This window comes from Myotis myotis, unplaced genomic scaffold (assembly GCF_014108235.1).
Source record: "Myotis myotis isolate mMyoMyo1 unplaced genomic scaffold, mMyoMyo1.p scaffold_m19_p_4, whole genome shotgun sequence".
NCBI lineage: Eukaryota > Metazoa > Chordata > Mammalia > Chiroptera > Vespertilionidae > Myotis > Myotis myotis.
This window is the reverse complement of record NW_023416346.1, coordinates 61,246,592-61,271,417: the sequence shown is the minus strand read 5'-3', so window position 1 is coordinate 61,271,417 and position 24,826 is coordinate 61,246,592.

Here is a 24,826-nt window from a genome sequence, read left to right as displayed (position 1 = left end):
GCATGATTTTTGCACCCACTTTCAATTTTAATTTATGACACGGCATTCCTGAAGGAGTAATACTATTAAGAAATTTGATGGGGAAATTTTCCTTTTCAGCATCATCTGTGGAATCAATGGAATCATCACTCAAATATGTGTGAAAATCTCCATTGATTATATCCAAAACGTCTTCATTTAATTTTTGAACGTGCTTATTTTTTGGACAAAGAATTGCATGTTTAGATATACTTTTAATATTATCTATAGTTATAGTATTTCCAAAGGTAGCTTCAATAATAGATCCATTACATATCATTTCACAGGAGATTTCAATAATATCCATTCCTAAGTGAAAACTGCTATCAAGTTTGCCATATCCAAGTTTTACTAACCATTCACTATAAGCAGAATCCTCTGATCTCATATTTGTTGTAAGGAACAACTTTCTGAAACATCCCCAAACATTGCAGTACTTTAAACTCATTTGTACTATGGCCAATCACATAGCATGCGGTACATTGTCGAAAATCCCCTCCAAAAAAGAGAACTTTCCCAGCAAATACAATCTTCAAATTCATAATTTCTCTTTGTAATTTGTCTATGGCATTTATAGCATGACTGGATGCCATGGTGCATTCATCAATAATGAGAAGTTGGGCCTTTTTAATAGTTTTAGCAACTTCACTGTTTATATCGAGTCTAGAAATTGAAGTTTCATTTAATGGAGTGGGTAATTTATATTGGGAATGAAAGATGCTCCCACCAAGAAGTAAATTTGCAGCAATTCCTGTAGACGCTGTGGGTAAAACAGTACTACCACAACCTCTAATAAAATATATTAAAACTTTATAAAGATAAGCCTCCATGCTCTGAGGGCCGGTTCTGGCTTCAAATATCACCCTCATGGGAAACAGCTCAGGGAGGGTGCAGCCCTTGGCAAGGCGACCCAGGACTCAGTGTGTCCACGCTCCAAAAGCCGGTTCCTGCCTCAAACCTCGCCCTTACCAGAAACAGCTTGGGGAGGGCACATTGTTGCTAAGAGGATCCAGGACTCAATGTGTTCCACACTCAGAGGGTGGGTTCCTGCCTGAAACCTCGCCCTCACAGGAAATTGCTCAGGGAGGGCAGAGCCATTTCCAAGATGACCCTTGCAGGACTGACTTCCTTCCGTTTGGTCGAACTTTGGTTGTGATGTGTTACACCTAGGATTTTTATAGAAATAGTTACTACAATAAAAACAATTAAAAAAATCACTCTTCAAAGCTGAATAGCATGCTATTAAACAATGATTGGGTTACCAAAGATCTCAAAGAAGAAATTAAATACATCCTGGAAACAAATGACAATAAAAACACAACAATCCAAAATCTATGGGACACAATGAAAGCAGTCCTGAGGGGGAAGTAAATAGCTCTACAGGCTGACCTCAAAAAAAAACAACAAAAAAAAAAGAAAAAATAAAATAATAGTAGATCACCTAACTCTACAACTTAAAGAACTAGAAAGAGAGCACCAAGAAAAGCCCAGAGTGAGCAGAAGGAAAGATATAGTAAAGATAAGAGCAGAAATAAGTGACATAGAGCCCCCCAAAAAAATCCAAAGATCAACAAAATCAAGAGCTGATTCTTTAAAAGGATAAACAAGATTGATGAACCTCTAGCCAGGCTCAACAAGAAGCAAAGAGAGAGAACCCAAATAAACAAAATCAGAAATGAAAGAGGCGAAATAACAATAGACCCCACAGAAATACAAAGGAATGTTAAGAAATATTATGAACAACTCTATTCCAATAAACTAGAAAACCTGGAGGAAATGGACATATTCCTAGAAAAATACAACCTTCCAAAACTCAATCAAGAAGAATGTAAAAATCTCAATAGGCAGGAAACTATGGTAGAAATAGAAACAGTCATCAAAAAGCTCCCAGCAAACAAAAGCCTGGGGCGAGACAACTTCACAGGGGAGCTTTACCAAACATTCAAGGAAGAACTAAAATCTATCCTCCTCAGACTATTCCAAAAAAATTCAAGAGGAAGGAACACTTCCAAGCTCATTCTATGAAGCCAGCATCACCCTAACACCAAAACCAGATAGAGACAACACAATGAAAGAGAATTACAGGCCAATATCCTCGTGAACATAGATGCCAAAATCTTCAACAAACTTCTAGCAAATAGAATCCAGCATAACATCAGAAAGATCATACACCATGATAAAGTAGGATTTATCCCGGGAATGCAAGGATGGCACAATATCCGCATATCAACAAACATGATGCTCCACATAAACAAATTGAGAGATAAAAATCACATAGTCATAGCAATTGATGCAGAAAAAGCATTTGACAAAATCCAACACCTTTTCTTGATAAAAACCCTCAGCAAAATGGGAATAGAAGGATCATTCCTCAACACAATAAAAGCCTTATATGACAACCTTACAGTCAACATCATACTCAATGGGCAAAAACTAAAACCATTTCACCTAAGAACAGGAATTTGACAGGGATTCCCACTTTTACCACTCCTGTTCAACATAGTTCTGGAAGTGCTAGCCATAGCAATTAGACAAGAAAAGAAATAAAAGGTATCAAAATTGGAAAGTTGTAAAACTGCCATTATTTGCAGATGACATGATACTGTATGTAGAAAACCCTAAAGACTCCATAAAAAATTATTAGACTTAATAAATGAATTTGGTAATGTAGCAGGATACAAAACTAACACCCAGAAATCTATGGCATTTTTATACACCAATAGTGAACTTACAGAAAGAGACTAAAAAATCAATCCCATTTGCCATCACACCAAAAAAAATTAAGCTACCTAGGAATAAATGTAACTAGGAGGTAAAAGTCCTGTACTCAGAAAACTAAAAGACACTGAAAAAAGAGATAGAGGAAGACATAAACAGATGGAAGAACATACCATGTTCACATGGATTAGTAGAAGCAACATCATTAAAATGTCCATACTACCCAAAGTAATCTATAGATTCAATGAAATACCCATTAAAATACCAATGACATATTTCACAGACCTAGACCAAATTCTCCAAAAATTAATCTGGAATAAAAAAGACCCCAAATAGCTGCAGCAATCCTGAGAAAGAAGAACAAAGTAGGTGGGATCTCAATACCACATATCAAGCTGTATGATAAAGCTACTGTTCTCAAAACTGCCTGGTGCTGGCACAAAAACATATAGATCAATGGAATAGAATAGGGAACCCAGAAATCAACTCAAACCACTATGCTCAATTAATATTTGATAAAAAAGGCAGAAACATACAATAGAGTCATGGAGGTCTCTTCAATAAATGGTGTTGGGAAAATTGGACAGATACATGCAAAAAAATGAAACTATATCACCAACTTACCCCATACACAAAAATAAACTAAAAATAGATAAAGATCTTAAACATAAGATGGGAAACCAGAAAAATCTTAGAGGAATCCACAGGCAGCAAAATCCCAGACATATGGTGAATCAATATTTTTACCAAAACAGCCCCTAGGGCAATGGAAACTAAAGGGAAAATAAACAAATGGGACTACATCAAAATAAAAAGCTTTTTCCCAGCGAAAGAAACCATCACCAAAACAACAAGAAAGCCCACTGCATGGGACAATGATGGTGAACCTTTTGAGCTCAACGTGTCAGCATTTTGAAAAACCCTAACTTAACTGTGGTGCCGTGTCACATATAGAAATTTTTTGATATTTGCAACCATAGCAAAACAAAGACTTTCATTTTGATATTTATTTTATATATTTAAATGCCATTTAACAAAGATAAACCAACCAAAATTGAGTTCGCCTATCACCTCTGACATGCGTGTCATAGGTTCGCCATCACTGGCATGGGAGAACATATTTGCCAATGTTATCACCAATAAGGGTTTAACTCCCAACATTTACAGGGAACTCATTCAACTTAAAAAAAAAGAAGATAAACAACCCAATCAAAAAATGGGCAAAGGGCCTAAATAGATACTTTTTGAAAGAGGACATAAGGAAGGCCAAGAGACATATGAAAACATGCTCAAAGTCACTAATCATCCGAGAGATGCAAATCAAAACAACAACGCGGTACCATCTCACACCTGTCAGAATGGCTATCATCAACAAATCAACAAACGACAAGTGCTGAAGAGGATGTGGAGAAAAAGGAACCCTTGTGCATTGCTGTTGGGAATGCAAACTGGTGCAGCCACTGTGGAGAACAGTATGGAATTTCCTCAAAAAAACCAAAAATGGAACTCCCATTTGACCCAGAAAACCCACTTCTAGGAAAATAGCCCAAGAAACTAGAAACACCAATCTGAAAGGACATATGCACCCCTATGTTGATAGTGGCACAATTTACCATAGCTAAGATTTGGAAACAGCCTAAGTGTCCATCAGCAGATGAGTGGATTAAAAGCCTGTGTTACCTCTACACAATGGAATACTACACTTCTGTAAAAAAGAAGGAATTCTTACCATTTGCAACAGCCATGGATGGAACTGGAGAGCATTATGCTAAGTGAAATAAGCCAGTCAGCAAAAGATAAATATCACATATCACTTATATGGAATATAATGAACTACATAAACTGATGAACAAAAACAGATCCAGAGACAGAGATACATCGATCAGACCATAAAACCTCAGAGGGAAGGTAGGGGAAGGTGGGGTAAGGGGGAGAGATCAACCAAAGGACTTGTGTGCATGCATATAAGACTAACCAATGGACACAGACACCAGGGGGTGAGGGCATGAGTGAGGAATGGGGAGCAATGGGGAGATAAGGACACATATGTTATACCTTAACTGATATAGAAAAAAAAATCAATAGACTCTAAACAAAAAAACAATGATAATTTTAATGAAACCAAGAGATGTTTCTTTGAAAAGGTATATAAGATTGATAAACCTTTAACCAGACTCACAGAGAAAGGGAGAAAACCCAAATACATAAAATTTTAAAAAGTGAAAGAGAAGTAACAACTGACACTACAGAAATACAAAGATTATTAGTAAATACTATGAAAATAATATGCCAATAAATTGGACAATATGGAAGAAATGAATAAATTCTTAGAAACCTGCATGCTCCATGACTAAATCAACATGAAACAAAAAATCTGAACAGACTGATTACAGTCAAAAGCCCTAGACAAGTGGTTCTCAACCTTCCTAATGTCGTCACCCTTTAATACAGTTCCTCATGTTGTGGTGATCCACAACAATAAATTTATTTTTGTTGCTAATTCATAACTATAATTTTGCTACTGTTATGAATCATAATGTAAATATCCGATATGCAGGATGTATTTTCATTTTTACAAATTGAACATAATTAAAGCATAGTGATTAATCACAAAAACAATATGTAATTATATATGTGTTTTCCAATGTTCTTAGGCGACCCCTGTAAAAGGGTCATTTGACCCCCAAAAGGGTCGAGACCCACTGTTGAGAACCGCTGCCCTAGACCATTTATGCATATATGTATAACCCATGGACACAGAGAATAGGGCATGAATGCCTGAGGTGGAATGCAGGGATCTATATATACAAAAGCCTAAGCAAACAAATGAACGAATGAACGAATGACCAAATGACTGGTCAAATGGTCACTATGACACACACTGACCATCAGGGGCAGGTACTCAATGCTTCCAGAGCCAACATCCTGCGGCCCTTTCCCTGGCCATCTCCCATGGCCCCTCCCCCCACCTGGCCGAGCCCAATGGCTCTGATCAGAACCTCCCGTGGCCCCTTCCCCCTACAGGCCATCCTCCCACCACCCAATCGGCCCCGATCACGACCAGGCCAAGGGACCCCACCTGTGCACAAATTCATGCACTGGACCTCTAGTGGGATATAAGGGGTCAATGGGTGAAAAAGAAGGAACATATGTAATACTTTCAACAATAAAGACTTTTTTTTTTTAAGTGCTGAACTGGATGGTTTTACAGGTGAATTTTACCAATCATTCAAAAAAGAATTAACACTTATCTTTCTCAAATTATTCTAAAATATTCAAGTGAAGGGAAGACACCCAAGCTCATTTTATAAGACCACCGTAATTTTAATTACAAAACCAGATAAGAAATAAAGAATATTATAGGCCAATATCCCTGAAATAAAAATATGTATAAATTCTCCAGAAAATATGAACACACTGAATTCAGTAATACATTAAAAATATCTGCAACATGCCCTAACCGGTTTGGCTCAGTGGATAGAGCATTGACCTGCGGACTGAAGGGTCCCAGGTTCGATTCCAGTCAAGGGTGTGTACCTTGGTTGAGGGGACATCCCCAGTGGGGGATGTGCAGGATGTAGCTGATCGATGTTTCTAACTCTCTATCCCTCTCCCTTCCTCTCTGTAAAAAATCAATTAACATATATTAAAAAAAATATCTGCAACATGATCAAGTGGGGTTTTTTTTCTGGGATGCAAGTTTGGTAAAATATTCACAAACCAATTAACATGATCCACCGTATAAACAAAATGAGGGATAAAAATTATCATGATCATATCAATACATGCAGAAAAAAACACTTGATAAAATCCAGCACCTTTTTATGATAAAAAAATCAAAAACGTTGGATTAGAGAAACCATACCTCAACATAATAAAAGCCATATATGACAAATCCACAGCTAACATTTTACTCAATATGAATAAAGTAAAAGTGTTTCTCTTAAGATCAGGAACAAAACAGGATGCCCACTTTCACCACTCTTATTCAACATAGTACTGGAATTCCTAGCCACAGCTATCAGACAAGAGGAAGAATTAAAAGGCATCCAAAGTTGAAAGGAAGAAGTGAAGCTCTCATTATTTGTAGATGACATGATACTGCATGTAGAAAGCCCTAAGGACTACACCAAAAAAAAACCACCAAACTACTAGAAATGATAAATGAATTCAGTAAAGTAGTGAAATACAAAATTAAAATTTAGATATCAGTTTCATTTTTACATATCAACTAATGGCCCAGTGTACTATGGGGTTCCCTCAGCCCAGACTGCACCCTCTCCAATCTGGGAACCCTGTGGGATCGGGCCTAAACAGGCAGTTGGACATCCCTCTTGCAATCTGGGGCTGCTGGTTTCTAACACTCACCTGCCTGCCTGGCTGATCGCCCCTAGCTACCTCTGCCTGCCTGCCTAATTGGCCCTAACTGCCCTCCCCTGCCAGCCTGATCTCGCCCCCAACTGCCCTCCCCTGCTGGCCTGATTGCCCCTAACTGCCTCTGCCTCAGCCCCCACCACCATGATTTTGTCTGGAAGGAAATCAGATGTCCATAAGATGGCCAGTTGACCCGGTCTAATTAGCATATTACCCTTTTAGTAGTATAGATAGATTTTATATCAGATAGGATTGCTTAAATGGGGAGGAAAGCCTTTTTCAGCAGGAGGAGATGCTCTTGGCAGACAAAAATACATAATCCCTATATCTGCACTGATAGCCAGCCGTATGCACTATATTGCAAAATGGTCATTAAAAAATTGAACCTCTTTCTTACACCAAATATCTGTTTCCCTTAAAACCCCTCCTCAGACCCCACCTTAGGTTTTGCCTTTGCAGTTCACCCAGATTAGGTTCTGATTGCTCGGTTTCTAAGCCAGTCAGCATCAAAAGCTCCGCTTCCTAGGCAGCCATTGGATCCGCACACTTCACCCAGATTTGGTTCTGATTGGTTGGTTTCTATGCCAATCAGTGTCTCCGGGCCTATATCTGGACCTGGTCAAAGAGTCTGGGCTGATCAGCAGCCCCCTGAGGAGGCCAGAGAGAAACAGAGTCATGGCTGCTGACTAAGCTGGGAGAGAAAGAGAGAGGCATTGGCTGATCAACAGGTGCTATGGAGGCTGGGGATCAGACCCTGCATCTCTCTCTACAGGCCTCTCTTTGGGCCTGATCTGCAGCTCTTTCAGCAGTCAGTGCTGGGTTGCTATGCTGGCACCAGCTGCAGTGAATGCTGGGTCACCACGGCAACCCAGCACTGATTTCCTGTTCGGTTGAGCCTTGGTCATTATGGACCCTGGCTCTTTATATATAGAGATAATGAAATGTGAGAAAGGGAAACTTAGAAAAAATACCATTTACAATTGCACCCCAAAAAAATAAAAGAAAAATAAATAAATTTAATTAGGTACATTAAAGAACTGTACTTGCAAAACTATAAGGCACTGAGGAAAAAATAGAAGATAAAAATAAATGGAAACATAGTCCATGTTTATAGATAGGAAGAATTAACATTATTAATATGTCCATATTACCTAAAAATTACATTTATTTAACACAATTTACATCAAACTACCAAAGGCATATTTTACAGAACTAGAGCAAATCATCCAAACATGTATATGGAACCACAAAAAAGCAAACAAAGAGATAGTATTAGGAATATTGAGAAAGAAGACAAAAATTGGAGCTATCACACTGCCCATTACCAAACTGTACTACAAGGCCAGAGTAATCAAAACAGCATGATACTGGCATAAAAAAAAGACATCTAAATGATGGAACAGAAGACAGATCCCAGTAATAAGACCACATCTATATGTTCAATTAATATTTGGCACAGGAGTCAAAAACATACAATGGGGTAAAGACAGTCTGTTCAATAAATGTTGCCGGGGGGTGGAGAAAATGGCGACCAGCAGTAAGGTAGGGAGGGAGAGAGTGTGAGAGCACAAGGGAGTGATAGAGGAGTGTGTGGACGTGGGTGGTGTGTGTGTATGAGCTAGGGACAGTTAGATTCTGCAGGTCTTCTAAGGGGCTGCTAAACCAGGCAGTCTTAGGCGGCAGAGTCCCGGTCCCTGCACGGACACTCCTGGGCAGCCAGCACAGGCATAGTGACCATGCCATCTTGGGAAACAGAGCTGCTTGAGACTAGGATCCTGGCCTCAGCACCACCCAGTCTGATCTCAGACGCATACCAGGACCCTGCAGCCACTGGAGACAGAGACCTGTGACCACAGCTACAGACCTGTAGCCACCAAAAGTTCAGAAATCCCCGCAGCAGATCCATGAGTAACAGACTCATCCCCCCTTCCTGCAGGCTTGTGGGCAGCACCAGAGTAACTAACTGATAGACACACCCCTTGCCAGGGCCTCAGTGCTCCAGGAACTTTAGCCTGGAAGTGCGCGAGCACCTTGGAACTGATACCGCCTGGGCCGGGTTCAGGAGTCCTGGGCTGGGAGCCAACACATGAACACCGGGAACTGATCCTACACACACTGCCGGCTTCGGAGCCCTGGGCTGGGAGCGATCCCACGAACACCGGGATCTGGTCCTGCTCCCACTGCCTGCTCCAGGAGCCCTGGGGTGGGAGCAATCGTGTGAACCCCAGGAACTGATCCTAAGCACACTGCCAGCTTTGGAGCCCTGGGCTGGGAGCAATAGCGTGAACACTGGGAATATGTCCCGCATAGCACAGGCCCAGGGACCCTGAATCTCTGGGCAGGAGGCAACACCAAGCACCAGTGACTTGAATGTGTTTCTTATAACCTGCACCTGAGATCCTGATTCCCTGTGCATTCATACTAAGAGCCAGTGACTCCAATTCCTGGTGCAAGGGCACACAGGGACCCTGATTCTCAAGGCAAGATCGAGTGAAGCAACAGAGACTCTGATACTGGATTCTTCGGGAACTCTGACTCCTGGCGCACACTAAGGGGCTCTGGTTTTCAACACCCTTCAGGGGGCGGTCTCTGTTTCAGCACAGTGCAGGCAGGGTCCCTGATTCTAAGGGCGCGTACGAGGCCACATTGAATGCTGACAACACTGACTCTAAGCAAGCCTGGTTCCCACCAACCCACAACAACCACACATCTTAGTGTCAGAGCTCTTCAGTGACATTAGGGTGGTGGGAGGCTCCCACTGCACACGGCCCAGGCCCACACAACTCGACGTTTGAACCATCGGGAGATAATCAGAATGAAGAGACGACACAACACCCAGAGGAAAGACAATGAGGAGTCGCCAAGAAAGGAAATTAAAGAAGTTGAAGCATGCAACCTGACAGAAAAAGAATTCAGAATAATGGTTGTACAATTCATTCACCGGATGGATGAGAAAATCAACAACCTATGCAAGAATCAGGAAGAAATGAAAAGTGATATAGCTACAATCAAAAACACTATGGAAAGTTTCAACAGCAGACTAGAAGAAGCAGAGGACCGAATTAGTGAATTAGAAGATAAGGCAGAGAAACAAGCTCAATCTGAACAGCAACTGGAGAAAAAAATTAAAAAGCAGGAGGAGAGCCTAAGGGAGCTTTGGGACAACATGAAACGCAGTAACATACCCATAATAGGGCTGCAAGAAGGACAAAAAGAGCAGCAAGGATTAGAAAAATCTATTTGAAGAAATAATGTCAGAAAACTTCCCGGATATGGGAAAGAAAAAAGTTACACAAGTACAGAGAGTCCCAGGCAAGATGAACCCCAAAAGACCCACACCAAGACACGTCATAATAACGATGGCAAATGTACAAGACAGAGAATCTTAAAGGCTGCAAGAGAGAAACAGAGAGTTACCTACAAAGGATCCCCCATCAGATTATCAAATGATTTCTCAACAGAAACACATCAGGCCAGAAAAGAATGGACGGAAATTTACAAAGTGATGCAAAGCAAAGGGCTGAATCCAAGAATACTCTATCCAGCAAGGCTATCATTCAAAATTGAAGGGGAAATAAGAAGCTTCACAGACAAAAAAAAGGCTAAGGGAGTTTATCACCACCAAGACACCAATGCAAGGAATGCTAAAGGGACTGGTGAAAAAGAAGAACTAAAAAGCCCAGAAAGAAAACAGACACAAAAAAATAGAAATGGCTACAAACAAGTACCTTTCAATAATAACTTTAAACGTAAATGGACTAAATGGTCCAATCAAAAGACATCGAGTGGCTGAATGGATAAAAAAACAGGACCCATATATTTGCTGTCTACAAGAGACCCACCTCATTAGAAGGGACTCACACGGACTGAAAGTGAAGGGATGGAAAAATAGCTTTCAGGCAAATGGAAATGAAAAAAAAGCTGGGGTAGCAATACTTATATCGGACAAAATAGACCTCAAAGTGAAGGCCATAACAAGAGATAAGGAAGGCCACATCATAATACTAAAGGGATCAATACAACAAGAGGATATAACCCTGATAAACATATATGCACCCAATGCAGGAGCACCCACATACATAAGAAAACTCCTGGAAGATATCAGGGGAGAGATCGACAACAATACAATCATAGTAGGGGACTTTAATACACCACTGACATCACTGGATAAATCCGCTAGACAAAAACTCAGCAAAGAAACAGCAATCCTAAATGGCTCATTAGATCAGATGGACTTAATTGGCATCTTCAGAACACTTCACCCCAAAGCCACAAAATATAGGTTCATCTCAAGTGCTCATGGGACATCTTCAAAAATAGACCACATATTGGGTCACAAACAAAGCCTCCGAAAATTCAAGAAGATTGAAATTATACCAAGCATCTCCTCAGACCACAAGGGCATAATATTAGAAATAAACTACAATAAAAACAACTCAAAATACTCAAACACTTGGAAGCTGAATAGCATGTTATTAAATATTGATTGGGTTACCAATGAGATCAAAGAAGAAATTAAAAACATCCTGGAAAATACTAACAATGAAAACACAACAATCAAAAAACCTTTGGGACACAATGAAAGCAGTCCTGAGAGGGAAGTTTATAGCTCTACAGGCCTATCTCATCAAACAAGAAAAAATGGTAGTAAATCGTCTAAATCTACAGCTCAAAGAATTAGAAAGAGAGCAACAAGAAAAGCCCAGAGTGAGCAGAAGGAAGGAGATAATAAAGATTAGAGCAGAAATAAATGACATAGAGACCAAAAAAAAATACAGAAAATCAAAGAAACCAAGAGCTGGTTCTTTGAAAGGATAAACAAGATTGACAAACCTCTATCCAGACTCACCAAGAAGCAAAGAGAAAGGACCCAAATAAACAAAATCAGAAATGATAGAGGCGAAATAACAACAGATCCCACAGAAATACAAATGATTGTTAAAAAATACTTTACTCCAACAAATTAGACAACCTGGAGGAAATGGACATATTCCTAGAAAAATACAACATTCCAAAACGTAATCAGGAAGAATCTAAAAATCTCAATAGGCCAATAACTATGGAAGAAATTGAGGCAGTCATCAAGAAGCTTCCATCAAACAAAAGCCCAGGACCAGACGGCTTCACAGGGGAGTTTTACCAAACATTCAAGGAAGAACTAAAACCTATCCTCCTCAGACTACTACAAAAAATTCAAGAGGAAGGAACACTTCCAAGCTCATTCTATGAAGCTAGCATCACCCTAATACCAAAACCAGGGAAAGACAAAACAATGAAAGAGAATTACAGGCCAATATCCCTCATGAACATAGATGCCAAAATCCTCAACAAAATCTTAGCAAATCAGATCCAGCAGTACATCAGAAAGATCATACACCATGACCAAGTAGGATTTATCCCAGGGATGCAAGGATGGTACAATATCCGCAAATCAATAAACGTGATACATCACATAAACAAATTGAAAGAAAAGAACTACATTGTCATATCAATTGATGCAGAAAAAGCGTTTGACAAAATTCAACACCAATTTTTGATAAAAACTCTCAGCAAGGTGGGAGTAGAAGGATCATACCTCAACATAATAAAAGCCATATATGACAAACCCACAGCCAACATCATACTCAATGGACAAAAACTAACACCATTTCCCCTAAGAACAGGAACAAGACAGGGATGCCCACTCTCACCACTCCTGTTCGACATAGTACTGGAAGTATTAGCCATTGCAATTAGGCAAGAAGAAGAAGTAAAAGGCATCCAAATTGGAAAAGAAGAAGTAAAACTGTCCTTATTTGCAGATGACATGTTATTATACTTAAAAAACCCTAGAGACTCCATCAATAAACTATTAGACTTAATAAAAGAATTCGGCAATGTAGCAGGATACAAAATTAACGCCAAGAAATCTATGGCATTTCTATTCACCAATAGTGAATTTGCAGAAAGAGAGACTAAAAAAGCAATCCCATTTACCATAGCATCAAAAAAATTAAGATACCCAGGAATAAACTTAACTAAGGAGGTAAAAGACCTCTACTCAGAAAACTACAGGACATTGAAAAAAGAGATAGAGGAAGACATAAAGAGATGGAAGAATATACCATGTTCTTGGATTGGTAGAATCAACATCATTAAAATGTCCATACTACCCAAAGCAATCTATAAATTCAATGCACTTTCCATTAAAATACCAATGGCATATTTTACAGACCTAGAACAAACTCTCCAAAAATTCATCTGGAATAAAAAATGACCCCGAATAGCTACAGCGATCCTGAGAAAGAACAAAGTAGGTGGGATCTCAATACCAGATATCAAGCTGTATTACAAAGCAACTGTTCTCAAAACTTCCTGGTACTGGCACAAGAACAGACATATAGATCAATGGAATAGAATAGAGAGCCCAGAAATCAACCCCAACCAATACGCTCAATTAATATTTGACAAAGGAGGCAAGAACATACAATGGAGTCAAGATAGTCTCTTCAATAAATGGTGTTGGGAAAATTGGACAGATACATGTAAGAAAATGAAACTAGACCACCAACTTACACCATACACAAAAATAAACTCAAAATGGATAAAGGACTTAAATATACGATGGGAAACCATAAAAATACTAGAAGAATCCAAAGGCAACAAAATCTCAGACATATGCCGAAGCAATTTCTTCACTGATACAGATACTAGGGCATTGGAAACTAAAGAGAAAATAAACAAATAGGACTACATCAAAATAAAAAGTTTCTGCACAGCAAAAGAAAACATCAACAAAACAACAAGAAAGCCCACTACATGGGCGAACATATTTGCCAATGCTATCACTGATAAGGGTTTAACCTCCAACACTTATAGGGAACTCATACAACTCAACAAAAGGAAGATAAACAATCCAATAAAAAAATGGGCAAAGGACCTAAATAGACACCTTTCAAAAGAGGACATTCAGAAAGCCAAGAAACATATGAAAACATGCTCAAAGTTGCTAATCATCCAAGAGATGCAAATCAAAACAACAATGAGGTACCATCTCACCCCTGTCAGAATGGCTATCATCAACAAATCAACAAACGACAAGTGCTGGAGAGGATGTGGAGAAAAAGGAACACTTGTGCACTGCTGGTGGGAATGCAGACTGGTGCAGCCACTATGGAAGACAGTATGGAGCTTCCTCAAAAAACTACAAATGGAACTCCCATTTGACCCTGTGATCCCACTTCTAGGAATATATCCCAAGAAACCAGAAACACCAATCAGAAAGGATATATGCACCCCTATGTTCATAGCAGCACAATTCACCATAGCTAAGATCTGGAAACAGCCTAAGTGCCCATCTGTAGATGAATGGATTAGAAAACTGTGGTACATCTACACAATGGAATACTATGCTGCTGTAAAAAAGAAGGAACTCTTACCATTTGCAACAGCATGGATGGAGCTGGAGAGCATTATGCTAAGTGAAATAAGCCAGTCAATGAAGGAGAAATACCACATAATCTCACTCATTTCTGGATAATAAAGACCATTATAAACTTACAAACCAAAAATAGATACAGAGGAAGAACTGCCTCGAACAGACTGTCAAACTATAGCAGGAAGGCCGGGGAGGGTGGGAGAGCAGGAGAGGGGTGGGTAAGAGATCAACTGAAGGACTTGTATGCATGCATATAAGCATAACCAATGGACATAAGACACTGGGGGTAGGGGAGGCCAGGGGATTGTCAAGGGCAGGGGAAAAAAAGGAAACATATGTAATACTCTTTGTAATACTTTAAGCAATAAAAAATTAATTAATTAATTAAAAAATAAATAAATGTTGCTGGGAAAATTGGACAGATCTATGGAAAAATTAAACTTGATCACTGATTTTTATATTATTCAAGAATAAACTAAAAATGTATAAAAGACGTAAAATCTAAGATTCAAAACCATAAAATTCCTGGAAGAATACATAGACAGTAAATCTCAGATATTTCTTGTAGCAATATTTTTTTCTGATATATCTCCTTGGGTAAGGGAAAGAAAAGAAAATATAAACAAATGGGGTTACATCAAACTAAAATACTTTTACAATGCAAAGGAAAGCATGAAAAAGTGAAAAGACAACCTGATAAATGGGATAATATATTGCCAATGACACATCTGATAAGGGGTTAATATCCAAAATTTATAAAGAACTCATACTATCAACACAAAAAAATAATCAATATAAAAATGGACAGAGGATCTTAATAGACACTTTTCTAAAGAGGACATACAGGTATCCAATAGACATATGAATAGATGCTCAACATCACTAATCATCAGGGAAATGCAAATTAAAACCACAATGAGATATCTCTTCACAACTGTCAGAATGGCTATCACCAATAAATCCACAAATTTCAAGTGTTGGTGAAGATGTGAAAAAAGAGAACCCTAGTGTATTGTTGATGGGAATGCAGATTGGTAGACCCACTATGAAAAACTGTATAGGGTTTCATAAAAAATTTATAATGGACCTGACTTATGACCCAGTCATTTCACTTTTGGTGCTTTATCAAAAGAAACCCAAAATAGTAATTTGAAGGAATATATGCACCCCTATATTTGTTGAAGCATTATTTATAATAGCCAATAGGCTGCCCTATTAAAGCAACCCAGGTGCCCAAAAGTAGACACATGGATAATAAAAAAAAAGTGGTGGTGCATATATACATGGATATTAGCCATAAAAAATGAAACCTTACCATTTGTAACAGTATGAATGGACTTAGAGGGTATTATGCTCAGTGAAATAAGTCAATCAGAAAAAGACAAGGACTATATGATTTCACTTATACCAGGTATGTGGAATGGAAAGAACAATATAAACAAACAAATAAAACAGAAACATACTCATAGATACATAGAGAGATCTGGTTGTTGCCAGAGGAAAGGGTTGTGTTGGTGGGATGGGGGGGCAGTGGGGGGGTAGGACAATGGGTGAAAGAAGTGAAGGGAAAAGAAATACAAATTGATAGGTACAAACTAGTCACATGGAAGTAAGTAAAGCATAGGAAATATATCAATAATATTATGATAACTATGTTAGGTTCAAAATAGGTTACTGGAACTATCAAGGGGAACACAATGTAAAGTATGTGATTGTCTAACCACTAAGCAGCACACCCAAAAGCAATCTATACAGTATATATATAAAAGCCTAAGCAACTGAACAAACAAATGACCGATCAACTGTTCGACTATGATGCACATTGACCACCAGGGGCAGATGCTCAATGCAAGGGCTTCCCCCTGGTGGTTGGTGCGCTCTCAGAGCCAACCTCCAACATCGCCTCCCCCCGGCCACCTCTTATGGCCCCTCCCCCCTGGCTGGCCAGCCCGATGGCCCCAATCGCAGCAGCCAACCTCCTGCAGCCCCTCCCCCTGGACAGTCAACATCCCACAGTCTCTCCCTCCAGCTGGCCAGTCCAGATGACCCTGATTAGGACCACCGGCCAACCTCCTGTGTCCCCACCTCCTGCTGGCTGGCTCAGATGGCCCTGATCAGAACCTCCCGTGGCCCCTCCCCCTGTCAGCCAACCTTTTGCTGCCCCAATCGGCTCGATCTCTGGCCAGGCCAAGGGACTCCACCTGTGCATGAATTTGTGCACCGGGCCTCTAGGACATAATAAAAAAATAACTGGCTTTTAACTCATACACACCTGGATTTGTATTCTAGCTCTTCTATTTCCTAGCTGTGTGATATTTGAAAATTACTTAAAAGCTTCCAAACTTCAGTTTTTTGAGTCTGTAAAATGGAATTAATATCACCTAATTCTCATAATTTGTTTGCATATAATTCACATAGTATAACAATATGTATCATCCATAGTTTTTGCTCTAATTCTGTATCTTTTTTCTCTATATCCTCCCATAATACTAGGGCATTCAATAAATGATACTTGCATATTAAAATTAATTTTACATGGGTAAATAAAAAAGCTATCTATATATATAAAAGCCTAAGTGATAATCCAACCATCCAACCATTTGACAATTTGACCATTCACTATAACATGCACTGACCATCAGGGAGCAATGCTCAATGCACATGCATGGAAACATGGAACAGACTGATGAATCCCAGAGGGAAGGAGGGAGGGGGGAGAGTGGGAAGAGATTAACCTAAGATCGTGTATGCATACTAGAGGCCCAAGGCTCAGATTCGTGCAGCATCCGTGAGGTCCATTGGCCTGGCCTGTGGGGATTGGGCCAAAACTGTCTCTCTGCCATCCCCTGAGGGGTCCCAGATTGCCAGAGGGTGCAGGCACACTGAGGGACCCCACTGGTGCACAAATCCGTACACCAGGCCTCTAGTATAAAAATAATATCATATTTACTATGGAGGGAATGCCTACATCAGAAGTCACAAATTAAAGCATTTAGGTAGCAAAAATCCCACAGACACTGCCCCCCTGCCACATACATTAGATTTGATATTTGTTTGCCAACTTTCACAACTTAAAAGAGTTCACAGAAGTACCTGAATTTCTAGCTTCTTGAATATCAGAAAATCTGGCAACAATGGATTCAAGTTCTAACTTAGCAATCAATGGAGCTGAGAAATAGTGACTGTCTTTGGTAGACACAAGTATTTGGGCCCTCTACAGTATCCAACACTCTCTATTGTTTTCTCAAGACTAGGTTCACTATACTCATGTGCATTACCTACCAGGTCTCTGTTTGTGTTTATAATCACCCCCAATTTAATTCATTAAGCTAAAATTAACCAAGGAAAAATTCTTTCCTCTATATTAAGAAATTGAAGTGGAAATTTAGGCTTAGGACTATTCATTCATATCCTGGTTATATTATATTCCTTACTAATCCAATAGAAATATAATATATTAAAATGTTTAACTAAAAATTATTTACAAGTTAATACAAACACCAGAATGTTGACTGAATTATCTTCCCTATCTGGAAGCTGTAATGTCCTTTCATTAGCTAAAAATAGTCTCTAATGTTAGTTAAAATAAAGCTCCTTTTTACTGACAAAGAAGTTGAATTTTCCCACTTCCATAGGGTCTCTGCATTATTTCATATCAGAATTCAATATTTTTCAGTATCCCTCATTTGGTATAAGTAATGAATTAAATCAATGTTGACCATGGTAAGAGTGGTGAAGGAAGGAAGGAAGGAAGGAAGGAAGGAAGGAAGGAAGGAAGGAAGGAAGGAAGGAAGGAAGGAAGGAAGGAGGAGGGAGGGAGGGAGGGAGGGAGGGAGGGAGGGAGGAAGGGAGGGAGGGAGGGAGGGAGGGAGGGAGGGAGGGAGGAAAGAAGAAGGAAGGAAGGAAGAAGGAAGGAAGGAAGGAAGGAAGGAAGGAAGGAAGGAAGGAAGGAAGGAAAAGAGACAGGTTGGGAGTGAGGAAGGAAGAAAGAAGTAAGTCAGGGAGTTAAGGAGAGAAAGAGAGAAAAAGGACAATTCTTGTGTATAGGAGGAGGACAAGAGGGGATGAGGAACAGAAGATGATGGGAGTCAATGGCTAACAGATATGGCTTATCCAACACTATTTAGTAATTAAAGTAATTTTATTTATTATACATATACACCATAATGTATATAATATCATTTGAATAAAATTTTCTATTAACATCTATGTATATATTTGCATAGAAGATTTCTAGAAATGTGTTCACTAAATGCTAGTGGTTATATCGAGTTAAGATTTGGGGTTGTTGCCCAGGTAGCATGGCTCAGTGGTTGAGTATCAACCTATGAACCAGGAGGTCACAGTTCGATTCCTGGTCAGGGCACATGCCCGGGTTGTAGGCTCAATCCCCAGTGTGGGGTGTGCAGGACGCAGCCGATTGGTGATTCTCTCTCATCATTGATGTTTCTATCTCTCCCTCTCCCTTCCTCTCTGAAATCAATAAAAATATATTTTTTAAAAAGATTTGGGGTTGTTGGGGCTGTCTTATTTACACTACATTATTTGATTGTTATAATAAACATTTATAAATTTTTAGAAATCAATTCATTTACTTTAAACTTTTATTTTTCATTTACAGTTTACATTTAATGTTATATTGTATTAGTTTCAGGTGTACAGTGTAGTAGTGAGACAATCATACTTTACAAAGTAGTCTCCCCACCCCATTATTTCAAATACCCATCTGGCACCATACATAGTTTTACAATGTTATTGACTATACTTCTTGGGTTGTACTTTATATCCCCATAACTGAAGACAGCAGGTCAACTGTCCAGTTTTCTGGTTGGTACAAACGCTCGATCACTGTATCAGACAATAAAAGTGGAGGAAAATATCTTCCTGCCTTCCTAAGACTTCCAAAGTTTGCTGGTTCAGGGACTTTCAGATTGCAGCTTCATTGCCCTTAAGTTACTAGAATTTCACTTTACTAGTAGTTGCAGCAATTATTTTTCAATCTTAGTTTTCCAAATTTTCTTGAACTCATTTTAGTTAGCTTTTTCATTTAACATTTTAGTAGGAATTAGGAGAGGCATATTAAGTTCTGCTTATCCAGATGTCCTTTTACACTTTGTGAAAATTATTTAAATTTTACTCTATAACCCAGAGGATGGAATAGTTGTGAACATATTGATAGAAAGATAGGAATATAATTACTGTTTAAAAAATAGGCCTATGGGGCAAGGATGTATCAGCTGCAATTATATTGTCTTTTAGCAAACCAGGAGGCTTTTCCCATTATTACCTGCTTGTTTCACTCAAATAGAAGTTCTGTGTCACAGACTGTTAACCTGCTTTGGGAGAAAGGAAGGACAAACATAGTGCTCCTATCTCCACAGCCTAGAAGGTTAGTCTGTTAGAACTTCTTTCAAAACTAAGGTTTATCTTTGTAAATCACTTAGCAAAATATTTAGGCATCACATTACCTGCCTCCAGAACATGGGGAAATAATCAGAAAAAAATTCAGGTTATTGTAAACTTAGCTTTGAATATTACAGCCAACTCCCTTCCAGCCCTCCAACCTGGCTTGTTACAGCAGACTCCGACATTTTGCACCTGAACATAATTAGACTACATGACAATAAAATTAACCAGAACAAGAAAAAGCTATCAAAAATAGGAAAACAATCTTTCTGAGGAGATAGTTACTTTCAAATCAATGAGGAGAACGAGGGAGAGAGACAGAGAGAGAGAGAGAGAGAGAGAGAGAGAGAGAGAGAGAGAGAGAGGTAACAGTTCTTTGAATTGGCAAAAAGTGTTAGGTGAAAAGATTTTCTAAAATGATTTGTAGTATTGGTTCATTATTTACTTTTACTTTACTAATGAAACTTAAAGAAATCACCAGCTTTGTTTTTCACTTAGAACTAAGGCCATATCATTGTACTTTCAGAGATATATGACAGCATGAATTTATTACTGCAAAACACTCATCACAAATATTTTTTTAAAATATATTTTATTGATTTTTTACAGAGAGGAAGAGAGAGAGATAGAGAGTTAGAAACATCGATGAGAGAGAAACATCGATCAGCTGCCTCCTGCACATCTCCTACTGGGGATGTGCCTGCAACCCAGGTACATGCCCTTGACCGGAATCGAACCTGGGACCTTTCAGTCCGCAGGCCTACGCTCTATCCACTGAGCCGAACCGGTTTCGGCAACTCATCACAAATATTAAAACATTCCATTTTTACCCTGTATTGGGTATCCTGTACCTCTCAAAAATGAAGTTATTCGGTTGCATGATATTTGAAGAAAGGAATAAACTATTTTGGCTTGACCAAATATTTAATAAGACTACTGTATTAAATATAAAAGTACTGCACAATAATGTTAAAGTATTTCACAAGACATGGTTAAACTTCGTTGAAAAGAAGGATCAAAACCAAAATTCAGGAAAACAGCCAAGCCTTTGAAACACAATTACAGCTATCATGCTTATTTTAGAGCAGGATGCCCTTCAGGACTGTAACCAAATTCTGAGACTCAATGATTTTTCCTGAAGGAATAGATTGCTACAGAGAGCAATAATAGTGCCCTGGGATCTAACAGAGGGAAAACGCAAATAGGCCTGGATCCAAGACTAGCCAGATAAAGATTCTTATCTAGAGCTTTTGTCACAGTAGAAGCCTTGTGAAAAACCTGTTTAGTTTTTGAAAATAAATTTTGTCTGTATGTTCTGAACAGTGTCTTGACACATTTCTTTTAAGTGAAAAATTTTAAAAAAATATCACCCCAGTTTTACTTTAATGGAATAATTGGCCAAACCCTGGAGCCCCCAATCCATTGTGAATTATAAAAAAAAATTAGTCAACTTTCTCTCATTCGTGGTAACAGAAGACAGGAAAAATTAATTATAAATGCTTTTCCTACTTATCTAGTAAGGAGCCAGTGAATTATCTGAGTTGACTTAGCCCTTCTGAGATAGATATTAATGGTAATGAAAATTTTAAAAATGAATAATGAACTCTGATCACATAAACCACACTTTAATGCACTAGAGGGAAAGTGTGTGTATACATATGTATAAAGCACTGATATTAAAATTAGAACATATTTTACATAATCTCAAATAGTGATTTCTCAGCAAGTCAATGTGAGAGGCAGTGGGCCATATCCATTCACGTGTAACGTCAAAAGCCTCCATAATACCAGAACTGTACTCTACACACCAAACTCATTTGATTTAGGCTTGTAAACTGAAAGTGTACATTGTGGGATGCAAGAATTTGAAGTATAACAAGTAAAGGCACTATTGTCATTCTTTCTTACAACTTTATGCCCAGTAATATTTGTAATTCGCTATAACTTATGTCAGTGTAATGCAGTTAGTGACTTATAGCCTATGAAGTACCCTTTTTCTTTTACACTGTCTGCCATCATTAAACATGGAATACAACAATCCTGTCCATGCAAGACACAATGTTTCTACCAACAGTGCACACTTCATTGCCTTATACCCATGTCAAGAAAGAAATTATTCTGATTCTAATGTTATTTATCATTTAAATCTATGACTTGGGCAACAGAAGAGAAAACAGACTGTTGTGCTTTCTGTTTACCCAAACCTGTGCTAGTCAAACAAACCTATCTACTTTAAAATATAAATGACCTCAGGAATCTTGAGACTGAATTAAAGACCTGAAACTAAAAAACACAAACAGAGAGAGAGAGAGAGAGAGAGAGAGAGAGAGAGAGAGAGAGAGACCAAACACACCAGGGAAAAGTTAATAGAGTGACATACCAAAAAAAGAAAAATTAACTGCACAGCATATCCTCCTTCTCTTTCTCCTGATCACCCAGCATCCCTCAGATATTCCATTCCTATTAGCTTACCTACTGTCCCCATTTTCAAATTTATTTTAGATGTGTAATGTTCGATGAGCCATGTTTTAAGTTCTCTGCACAGTGCCTTAAGCTTTTAGGGATGAAAACAATATATAAATCTAACAATAAATAAATAATAAATAAGAGAAATAACTGGCTATATGTGAGTGGGTCTAAAAAAAGATCTATGGAGCCTGGTGATAAAAGAGGCTGAAAATAAGTCAACCATGTAGTGTTACTGTTAGTAAAGCCTACCAAGTGCTGGGAGGCAGAAATGAAAATGGAGTTGTAATGCAACAACCAAGTCCTAAAGGCACCTTGCAAATGAGTCTGTAGCTAAAAGGTGACAGCTAATGGGGTATTATCCACTGGCTGAGCATCCTAACACCAGTATTATATATTTTTTCATAACAAATGAATTGGGCAACTCCAACATAGAAACCTACTAAAATTGAAATCACTAAGTTTGTAATTAAGCAGATAGGCAAATGACAAAAAGAATATGCAATGAATACCTTTTATGTAGCAGAAACTTTACAGGGTGTGGTAAAAGAAGGGTTATAGTTGTCCATGTGAAAAATAATAAAATAAATAATAATGCAAGAATAAACTGTTTCTTGTACTCAAAACTGTAAACCTACTTTTGCCTGACACTGTATATGAAGTTTTTTATTTAATTTTCACAATAATCGTATGAGGAAGGTATTATCACTGAATTAATAAAATTGAGATACAGGGAGGATAAGTCACTTGCTTTAGTTCATACAACAAGCAAGTCACTGAGACACAATTCAATCTACAGTGTGTCTAATTTAAAAGCCTATCGCTTTTCACCACAACATGACAGCCTAAGAGTGGTTTACTGAATTTTAGGAACAAAAGTGGCCCTTCCTGAAGATAGTAAAGTTAAAAACTCCTGAAAATCTGTTTTTTCATAAGAGCACTAAAACACAGGCAAAACTGGTTAACTTTTTCAGCACAATGGAAATTAACCAAAGGTTTGAAACAATCTAAGGAGGGTTTATTCAAGAAAAGAAGCTGAATTTCAATAGCAACAATGAGTATTATGGAATTTCAACTTTCTCTGTTTTTATTTTCTCCAGCTCTGAGCAAACATTGAAAACTGGCAGCCTCAAAATGACTGAAATTGTGGAAACCAGCAGCTCAGTAAACACAGGAAGGGGAAAATGGGTTTGTAACACCTAAAGCCCTATTTCCTTTGTTGATTTGTTGATGATAGCCATTCTGACAGGTATGACATGGTACCGCATTGTCATTTTGATTTGCATCTCTCAGATGATTAGTGACTTTGAGCATGTTTTCATATGTCTCTTGGACTTTCTTCTGTCTTCTTTCAAAAAGTATCTATTTAGGTCTGTTGCCCAGTTTTTGATTGAGTTATTTTCCTTTTGTTAAGTTGTATGAGTTCCCTGTAAATGTTGGAGATTAAACCCTTATCAGTGATAACATTTGCAAATATTTTCTCCCATGCAGTGGGTTTTCTTGTTGTTTTGTTGATTGTTTCTTTTGCTGTGAAGAAGCTTTTTATTTGATGTAGTCCCATTTGTTTATTTTACCTTTAGTTTCCATTGCCTTGGGAATGGTATTGGTGAAGAAATTGCTTTGGCATATGTCTGAGATTTTTCTGCCTGTGGATTCCTCTAGTATTTTTATGGTTTCCCATCTTATGTTTAAGTCCTTTATCCATTTTGAGTTTATTTTTGTGTATGGTGTAAGGTGGTGATCTAGTTTCATTTTTTTGCATGTATCTGTCCAATTTTACCAACACCATTTATTGAAGAGGCTGTCTTGACTCCATTGTATGTTCATGCCTCCTTTGTTGAATATTAATTGAACATACTGGATTGGGTCGATTTCTGGGTTCTCTATTCTATTCCATTGATCTATATGTCTGTTCTTATGCCAGTACCAGGCTGTTTTGAGAACAGTGGCTTTGTAATATAGCTTGATATCTGGTATTGAGATCCCACCTACTTTGTTCTTCTTTCTCAGGATTGCTGCAGCTATTCGGGGTCTTTTTTTAATTCCATATAAACTTTTTAAAAGTTTGTTCTAGGTCTGTGAAATATGCTGTTGGTAAACGACAAGTGCTGGCGAGGATGTAGAGAAAAAGAAACCCTCATGCACTGCTGGTGGGAATGCAGACTGCTGCAGCCATTGTGGAAAAAGTATGGAGTTTCCTCAAAAAACTAAAAATGGAACTCCCATTTGACCCAGTGATCCCACTTCTAGGAATATATCCCAAGAAACTAGAAACACCAATTAGAAAGGCTACATGCACCCCTATGTTCATAGCAGCACAATTCACCATAGCTAAGATTTGGAAACAGCCTAAGTGCCCATCAGCAGATGAGTGGATTAAAAAACTGTGGTACATCTACACAATGGAATACTATGCTGTGGTAAAAA